This window comes from Vigna unguiculata, chromosome 2, assembly GCF_037176805.1.
Source record: "Vigna unguiculata cultivar grain cowpea cultivar isolate G323 ecotype 2 chromosome 2, ASM3717680v1, whole genome shotgun sequence".
NCBI classification, from domain to species: domain Eukaryota; kingdom Viridiplantae; phylum Streptophyta; class Magnoliopsida; order Fabales; family Fabaceae; genus Vigna; species Vigna unguiculata.
In genome coordinates this window covers 1,776,652-1,785,330 of record NC_140793.1, presented here as the reverse complement: position 1 = coordinate 1,785,330, position 8,679 = coordinate 1,776,652, and positions in this window count along the sequence as shown.

Below are 8,679 nucleotides of genomic sequence, written 5' to 3'. Positions count from 1 at the left end.
GACAATGTTGAACCGTTGGGATCTGAGACGATTGAAGAAATTGGGACTAAATGGGCCAAATACTTCTTGTAGTATAAAGATTAGTTTATATTTATCTTTCCTTTTGTTGTTTATTTAGTATTAGTATTTTCTTTATCATTTAAGGTACATTTTGGTAAAATCCATTGTTGGATTTGATTTACTGTCCAATTTTATCTAACTAAAACTATATTGTGTTATTTTGACTGTAACAGGTTCAAGTTTATTGCAATTATAAATAGAACTTAAAAAAAAACAACACATAGTAGACCGGGTATGACATTAACCAATCTAATACACAATATATTAACCTAGTCAATGTCATAACCGATCTAATATGTGCTGCCTTATTTTAAAATAACTACAAATATTAGATCGGTTAGCACACTTTGTTGAGAACCTAAGATTGCATCTCGACTGTTTCTTCCTAGAGTAAATCTAGTAGGTGTACTCATTAGATATTTGATTCTTTCTAAGTGTTTGGGACAATTTTCACAACTAATCATATTTTTCTTGCAATTGCAATTTTGATTCTTTTCTATATTCTCTAGATCAGTTTTTAACCCTTCATTTTATGCTTCCCATTGTTTTAATTTGTTCTCAAGCCACATGTTTTTACCTTTATGTCTACTATTTGAGTATTGAAATGGTCTAGCTTCTTCACGCAATTCATTACATACATCAAGTAGTTGATAAAATTTGCACTCATAGCTTTCATCAATGGATTGAAAAGTACTTATAGTGCTCGCACAAGTTTTAGTATCAGCCATTAAAGTTAAATTTGTTTCTTCTTCATGGCTATCACTTGATTCACTTGAAGTGCTGGAATCATTGTCCTCCGAAGCAATTTATGCTTTCTTCACTCTCTTAGATTTGTTGGTGGCTTCACTCTTTTCTTCCAATTTCTTTTTAAGCTTGAGGACTGGACATTCAGGTTTGATATGACCAGCTTTACCACATTCATAGCATGTTGGGGTGATATGTGGATCTTGCTTCTTGGATGAGAATCTTTATTTCAAGCAGATTTTGCGTTAGATTTACTTTTGTATTTCAAAAATTTTGAAAAACGTTTTACCATCAAGTTTAATGTTTTACTATCACAGTTTCCATCTTCTTGTTCTCCCACTTCTTCAGCTTTGTTTACTTTTCTTTTGCTGGCAAATTTTGCAACTGCCTTCAATGCAATTCGTTGCCTTTTCTCTCCTTCCTCTTTTATAGCCTTCCAAGTTCCAATTCATGTTCCCTTGGCTTTCCAAAGAGGGTTGCCATATTAATGCTAGTGAGGTCTCTAGATTCTAATGTAGTAGTGACTTTGGGTTGCCATTCTCTACTCAGACTTTTCAGAATCTTGATGTTCAATTCTTCGTTATCAAAGTTTTTTCCCTAAGCTAGTAAATGGTTCATTATGTGTGTAAATCGTTTGCACTTCATAGATTGTCTCTTTAACCTTCATCCTAAACATCTCATATTCCTAAATATGTGTGTTTTTTTAGCTCTCTTGACTTCATGGTTCCTTCATGTGTCACTTCTAACGCATCCCACATCTCTTTGGCAGACTGACAAATTGGCACCCTGTAAAATTCATCCAATGTTAGTGCAAATGAAATTATATGTTTAGCTCTTACATCATAGAGAGCACATTTATTTTCATCAAGAGTCCACAATGAAAACTCCTTAGGAAACTGCATTTCCATCCATAATTTTTGCAGGTATAAAAGATCCATTCACAATAGCATCCCATACAACTTTGTCAACAGATTCTAAAAAGATTTTCGTTCTTATTTTCCATAAAGGATATTTTTATCCAGCAAACAATGATGGTCTATTAATTGAATCCCCTTCAGAAAACATTTTGAAATATTGGCCATTTTTTAGGATCTAATCGATTATCTTGTGGTTACCTAGCTTTGGTGCCAATCGTTAAAATAGATAGGCCAATTCTTCTCAAACCGAGATAGGGGGAGGGTGAATTGGTTTTACCAAATTTTACTCAATTTAATCTTTTCAAAACTATTTTCAAAATATTAGCTTGTTAAAACAATTACAACAATGTGATTGGATGCTTAAGTGGTTGGATTCTTTATACTAAGACAAAAATAAGGAGAAGGAAAGATAGAATGCTCACACAAGAGGTTTATATTGGTTTGATTCCTCGAAATCTATATCTAGTTTTCCTTAGCAACCACAACTAGAGAGTCTTTTACACTATGTCTCAAAGATTAACAAAAACATTTAGCAAATCTTAAATCTAGGACAAGAAAAAAACTTATGAAAGGTTATACACACACTTGCATCAAACACAATCACTTTCATAGTGAGTTTCACCAAATAACATAATACAAATTCATAACTCAGTAGTTAGATTGAATACATCTGTTCAATTCTAGTTTTCCTTCATCTTCCCAAGCCAAGATCCATGTAATTGATTCCAATGTTGAGAGACCTTGATGAACTTTAGTTATTCCCTTCAATGTGCTCCAAGAATGATTTTCTGAAATTTTCCCAAAATTCAATTGCTCAACTTCGTAATTACAAAATATTAGTTTTCATGTTCAATCCGAGAATCAATTCTATTATTAACCTGAGTGATTAGGTCTCTAATCTATTAGATTATTAGCCTAATTGATTAGTGCATCAGTTTTTTAGATTCCTTTCTTTACAAGAATTTACTATTTTCTCATCGGCCGAAAACGGACGCCATGTGCAAAAAATCGACGATAATAGGATGATGGCCTTGGTTCAACGACAATAGCATGGATGCAAAGGTCTTTTGCATCAGCTAAATGGGGACACAAAGTTGCTGCTAATTTATTGTCGACTTAACGAACAAAAACACATAAAAAATATAATAATAATTTCATATGAGTGGGTCAAGCCCACGAACACAAGAAAGGACTGAAAAATTTTAAAAAGTTTTCGTTAGTCTGAACGACACAAACAATTGCCACTTTAATAGTTGGCGTCAACCTAGCGTAGGTTTGGCCAATGCAAATACCTGTTAAATTTGAAATTAAATGTCTGTGTCAGGCACATCCCAGACGCAAAACTGCATCCTTTACTAGAACCCACTACTAGAACCCATTACTGCATCGAGAGACATTTCAAACAATTCAGCATTCCAGCAATCCAAGATATTATTTCATTCATTTAGAACTGGAATTGTAAATGTAAAATCTAAGTACATTATGATTTTAATTAGATCAAATTAAAGTCACATAAAAGTCCATGAGTCCAAGATCTTATTACAGTCACATAAAAAGTCCTAATATTCTCAATACAGTCAGAGTTGCATTTCATTCTAAGTTTTCCTACTCAGCCTATATACTACTTAGCTTACAGAACCTAATAACAACCACCTTCAAGCCGCAATCCACAATGGAAAAGAGAAGGATTACACTGAAAGTTAAAAACTAAGATGTAAGAGATTAATCTCTAAAGCCACTTGTCAACACCCAATTTTGTCCGGGTAAATGTGCTTGTTTGGTTAATAATAATAATAATAATAATAATAAAAATAATATATAATGTAATAATAATAATAAGTAATAAAATAAAATAAAAAAATATGTTTTGATTGATGGTAGGTTTTTAAACTTTAATTTTACCGTGGGAAGAAAGAAAAAAAAAAGAAAAAAAAAACAAGAGCAGGAGAATCTAATTTATTGTTAATTATCACACTCTTTTCATGAGCCCAAATGTTTTACATATTTTTACCCCCTCTATTTGCTATTTACACTCTTCGTATGACATGTCAAAAAAGGACGTTTCATAATTTCTATTTTTAGAGAAGCGTATAATATTAAGACCAATATTTTTTTATATAATAATTTGAATAAATATCGTGCATTTACACTTATGTGCATTATCAGTCTAGGAAGGTATTATTTTAATTAGAAGCAAATATTTCCGATAATAATACTTTTAGAGAATGGTACGATTTTAATATTTAGAAGAAAGTCTTTCTGGTAATAATTAGAATCAATTATATGAATAATATGTTATGATTTGATCACGATCTTTATGTGATAGAAAATATGATTCTAGTAATTACAGAAAATATTTCGTTAATAATTATAATCAATACCGTGGATATTATGCAACAATATAACAAGACCAATTTTTTCCCCATATATGCATGAGATGAAAATATGCCAGGAATTCATGATATAATGGTGCATGGAACCTATTGGAATGGGGAATTGAAATGACGCTAAATTGGAATGATGGTGAACCTAGATGCGTGCTTCATGCATGAATAAATAATGGACCTAGTAAAATGAGAATCTACCTCACAAAGATAGAAATTTTGAACTGCAGAATTGAGAAATCAATGCATAATTGTCATAGTGAATTGAAATTAAAATGGAGTGAACGAAAGCATAGTTGAATGGGTTATGCATCGATGAAAGTAGCAAACCTACTGATGTGAGGACAGGATACATGAAATTCAAATCATAATAGCAAATGCAGAATTCACGTGAATGCAGTGATGAATTCATAGCAGAATCATGGTTTAGGACAACATTATCAAAACCACAACAACAACAGTACACCCACACTTATTTCTCTAAAATACAATGCATATGCAAGAAGAAATGAGACCACTTAGCAGCAGAGGTATGGTCTGTGATAGTAGAGATAGATTACTGTAGCAAGTGGCAAGCAGGAAATATATTCAACTAGCTTCACAAAACTAGGAATCATGCACGAAATTGTATGGCTGCAGAGTTCGAAATATGAATGCAAAGAAACGAAACCGTGGCAACAAGTGTGGATAGTGACAACAACAAAAATCATATGGTAGCTATGTGTATGCAGAATGCAAATAAGATTTAGCTCCAATAAGTAGCAACGATGCATATGCAGATGCAGAGGCCTAGAATGGAATGGAGAATGTTAAGAACTTAATCACAATAAAACAAATGGAAATGCAAAGGTAGAGCTTGAATGCAATTGATTAACTAAGATATGCAGATGTAGAAATAAAAATGCATGAGATATGAGCTACCAAAAACTACAACATAAAAGCTTAAGAGGAATCATTCGTGGAGTTTATGAATTAATCAACTAGTTATTGAATAAAACTTAAAACAAAGACATGAATAACATAAATTTGTGCAGAAACTTAAAAGTAAACAAAATCATAATATAATATAAACAAAATTAAATACTACAGAATCAAAGATGAATGTGAAAGTTGTTTTAGTGATCAAACTATAGTTCTATTGCACTCGAGAAGACATCTCAGTAATTTATGCCCACTTTGGGGTCATGTGGATTCCCAGAAGGAACCAAAATTGTGAGCAAAATATGAACCAAGCCAAAACACCATCACAACATCACATGACTGAAATTAAGACTGAAAAGCAGTAAAGAAAACTAAAAACGTTGTAGAATTTAAAGGCTGAAAACATAAACTACAAGGAAACTTGAATAAGCCACTCTCTATTTCAGTTCCGAGAAAGGTTCACTATGTCACAACAATTACGCTTCTGATTGGGCTCGTGGCACTTAAGTTAAGCTATGCGTTTTGACCACTAGTATTTTAATTGACCATGGGCATCCTTGAAATTAAGAAAAGTTAGATCAAGGGGTTCAGGAGCAAATTAGCAAAAATAAGGGACTTCCTGGCAAAGCAAAATTATTCTAAAAGGGGAAATTTAAAGGACAAACTAAATGAAACAAAATTCTATTAAAACTAACCTTTTAAACACATTTTAATAAAAACACTATCTTTCTAGACAATCAATAAAAACTAATTAATTAAAGACACAAACACATTTATTTAAACTAAAACTAAACTTTTAGAAATTGAAAAACACTACAAAATGGAGTGCTAACACTTATCAAGTCCATAAATATGAAAATTTTAATAACCTTTTGAAAGGGATACATCCAAGGATATTGAACAGGACCACCAAGGATTACTTCCATAGGTAGATAAATAACTAGGTGCTCCATTGAATCAAAGAAACCTATTGGAAAATTTTTTTCCAACTTACATATTGTGAATGGTATATTTTGTTCCATTCTCATTACATGATCCATCTTCAATGTATTACAACACATATTTTTAAATAAATGACATATTTCTGCTATGGGATTCCAGACAAATTCTGGTAATGATCGAAATGCAATTGGAAGTAAACACTCCATGAAAACATGACTTATTTCATCCCATACAAAATTCTTTTATCAACATTAGCGCACCTTGAAAAGTTTGAAGCATAACCATCTAACATTTTCAATTCGGTCATCAATTTGTAAATTGATTTTGCATCTTTTGTTGTCAATGTGTAGTTTGCCTTTAGCTTTGATAACTTCCCATTAGGTAATTTAACCAAATCCCCGATAACAGAATTCACCAACATCCATCCTTGTTTTTTCATTGTCCTTTGTTTTACCTTTGACATCCATTATAGTGTTGAAGACATTGTTAATGTTTTTTTTTCAATATGCATAACATCAAGGTTGTGCCTTAACATTTGTCTTTCCAATAAGGGAGATCCCAAAATATTGATCTCTTTGTCAAATTATGAAATTGTCCATGACCAAGCAACATATCAAATGGGCCTTTAGTGACCTTTGGAAAGTCTTGCACAAATTGCCACACTTGATACCCATTCAACAAATAAGGCGAACTATCCAACTCATCTTTGTTATTCAAAAATCATTATTGACTTTTCCAAAATGGATGATCTTTTGTTAAAAATCTTCTATGACAATCAAAGCAAGTATTTTTACCCCATGCTTTAATGTGAAAGCTTTTGTGTTGTCATACAATTAGTACATGCTAATTTCCTTTTGTCCCCCAACCAGACAACATGGCATAAGCAGGAAAATAATTTATTGTCCATATCAACAAAGCTCATATTACAAAGTTTTCTTTTGTGGAAACATCATATGTCATGACACCTTCATTCCATAATTTATTAAGGTCATCAATAAGCAGTTGCAAGTAAACATCAAATTTTTTGGTTTGTTGGACCTGGTATGAGACATGTTAGAAACAAGAAAGGTTTAGTCATACACAAATCAAGTGGTTGATTATAAGGAGTAATAAATACAGGCCAACAAGAATAAGAGGATATAAGCTTGAACGTAAGGGGTGAAACCATCAGAATATAAATATGTCGTGGGTCAACAGGAAAATCTGGATATACCTTATCAAAGTGTTTCCATGCTTTTCCATCGGATGGATGTCGCTACACACCTTCATATCTTCTATTTTTATAATGTAATCTCATTTGTTTAGCAGTTTCCATTGATATATATAGTCGTTGTAATTTTGGGATTAGTGGCAAGTAGAACATTCTTTATACTAGAACACTCTTGTGTCTTGATCTAAAATGTTATAGGGAAAAAAAGAAGGATTCCCCTATAAAGGTAAAAGGAACAGTTATCCTATAAAGGTTAAAATGAGACTTCTCCTATAAATGTAAAAAGGAGAGTTCTCCTATAATGAAAACCAAATTCATTGACTTAATCACCAGTTCTTATGCTCTTATGGCATCTATTATCTTTCTTATTCACTTACTATATCATCAGAATATCTTCTTATTATCAAGAAGATTTATGTGAAAATTTGAAAATAACTTTAGGAAAGAGGGAAATAAAAGCATTAGTCCTTTCACATTACTTGGGCCTCAAGATCTTTTTTAGGTTTATATTTGACTTTTATTAGCAATAAGCAAGTTTACAATTTGAAATCAACGTGCATTTTGTATATAAAGATTTAATAGTTTAATTTGGCATGAACATCCCATTAGAAATGTAATTATGCAATTCCTCACGGTAAAACATTATACTATGCAAATATAAAAGAAAAAACTAGCCTAACCTCAAAGGAAAACGAAAAAAACAACTATATGATAACATCAAACTTTGTATACTCTTGGGATTTTCCAAAGTACATGCACATGTAAGGGCTTTTGTTGACTATTAAATCATCAATTTCCATCATTTGATGCATTTCTCTTAGTTAATAATTTTGGTTGTGTAACAACAATAAAACAATTTTGAGATATGCTTACAATTTATACTCTGGGAATGGATCCTTTCCCATTATAATTAATTAGTGGAAACACATGCATGTGTTCCCTTTTTAATGTAGAAAATTAATTTATATAATTTAATTTAAAAATGTAATTACATTTAACTAAATAGTCATTTAAAAGGGTAAAATACTAAAATAACTATTTTAGTTTAAAAAACAATTAAATTTAAAATTAATAGTAGCAAAAATGGTAAGATAATTTTTAGTTTAACAAAAGGGTTAGTTAAAATAGATTGAACATAAGTTAAGAGGAGACTATGCATGTAACGTAGAATTAAAGGTTGACTTTTATTGTATGTAAAAATTCATGAAGTTAATAATAATAATAGCATTTAAAGTTGAAAATGATGACTTAAATGGAAGTAGTTTTTACAAGAAAAACTTAAGACTGATAATATACATATAATCTAGTGACATTCTGTTGAAATAAAAGAACACATGTGATGAGGTGCTGTTACATGCTAATTATGAGATTGATGTTGATGTGAGTTGGTTTCATAGATGGTTCCAAAGGTTGGAGACAAGTAAGGTTACAAAGGCTGGTCTAGAATTAGATTAAAGTGAACAACAGAGCAAATAAAATGCACTTTTCTTTATCCTCATTG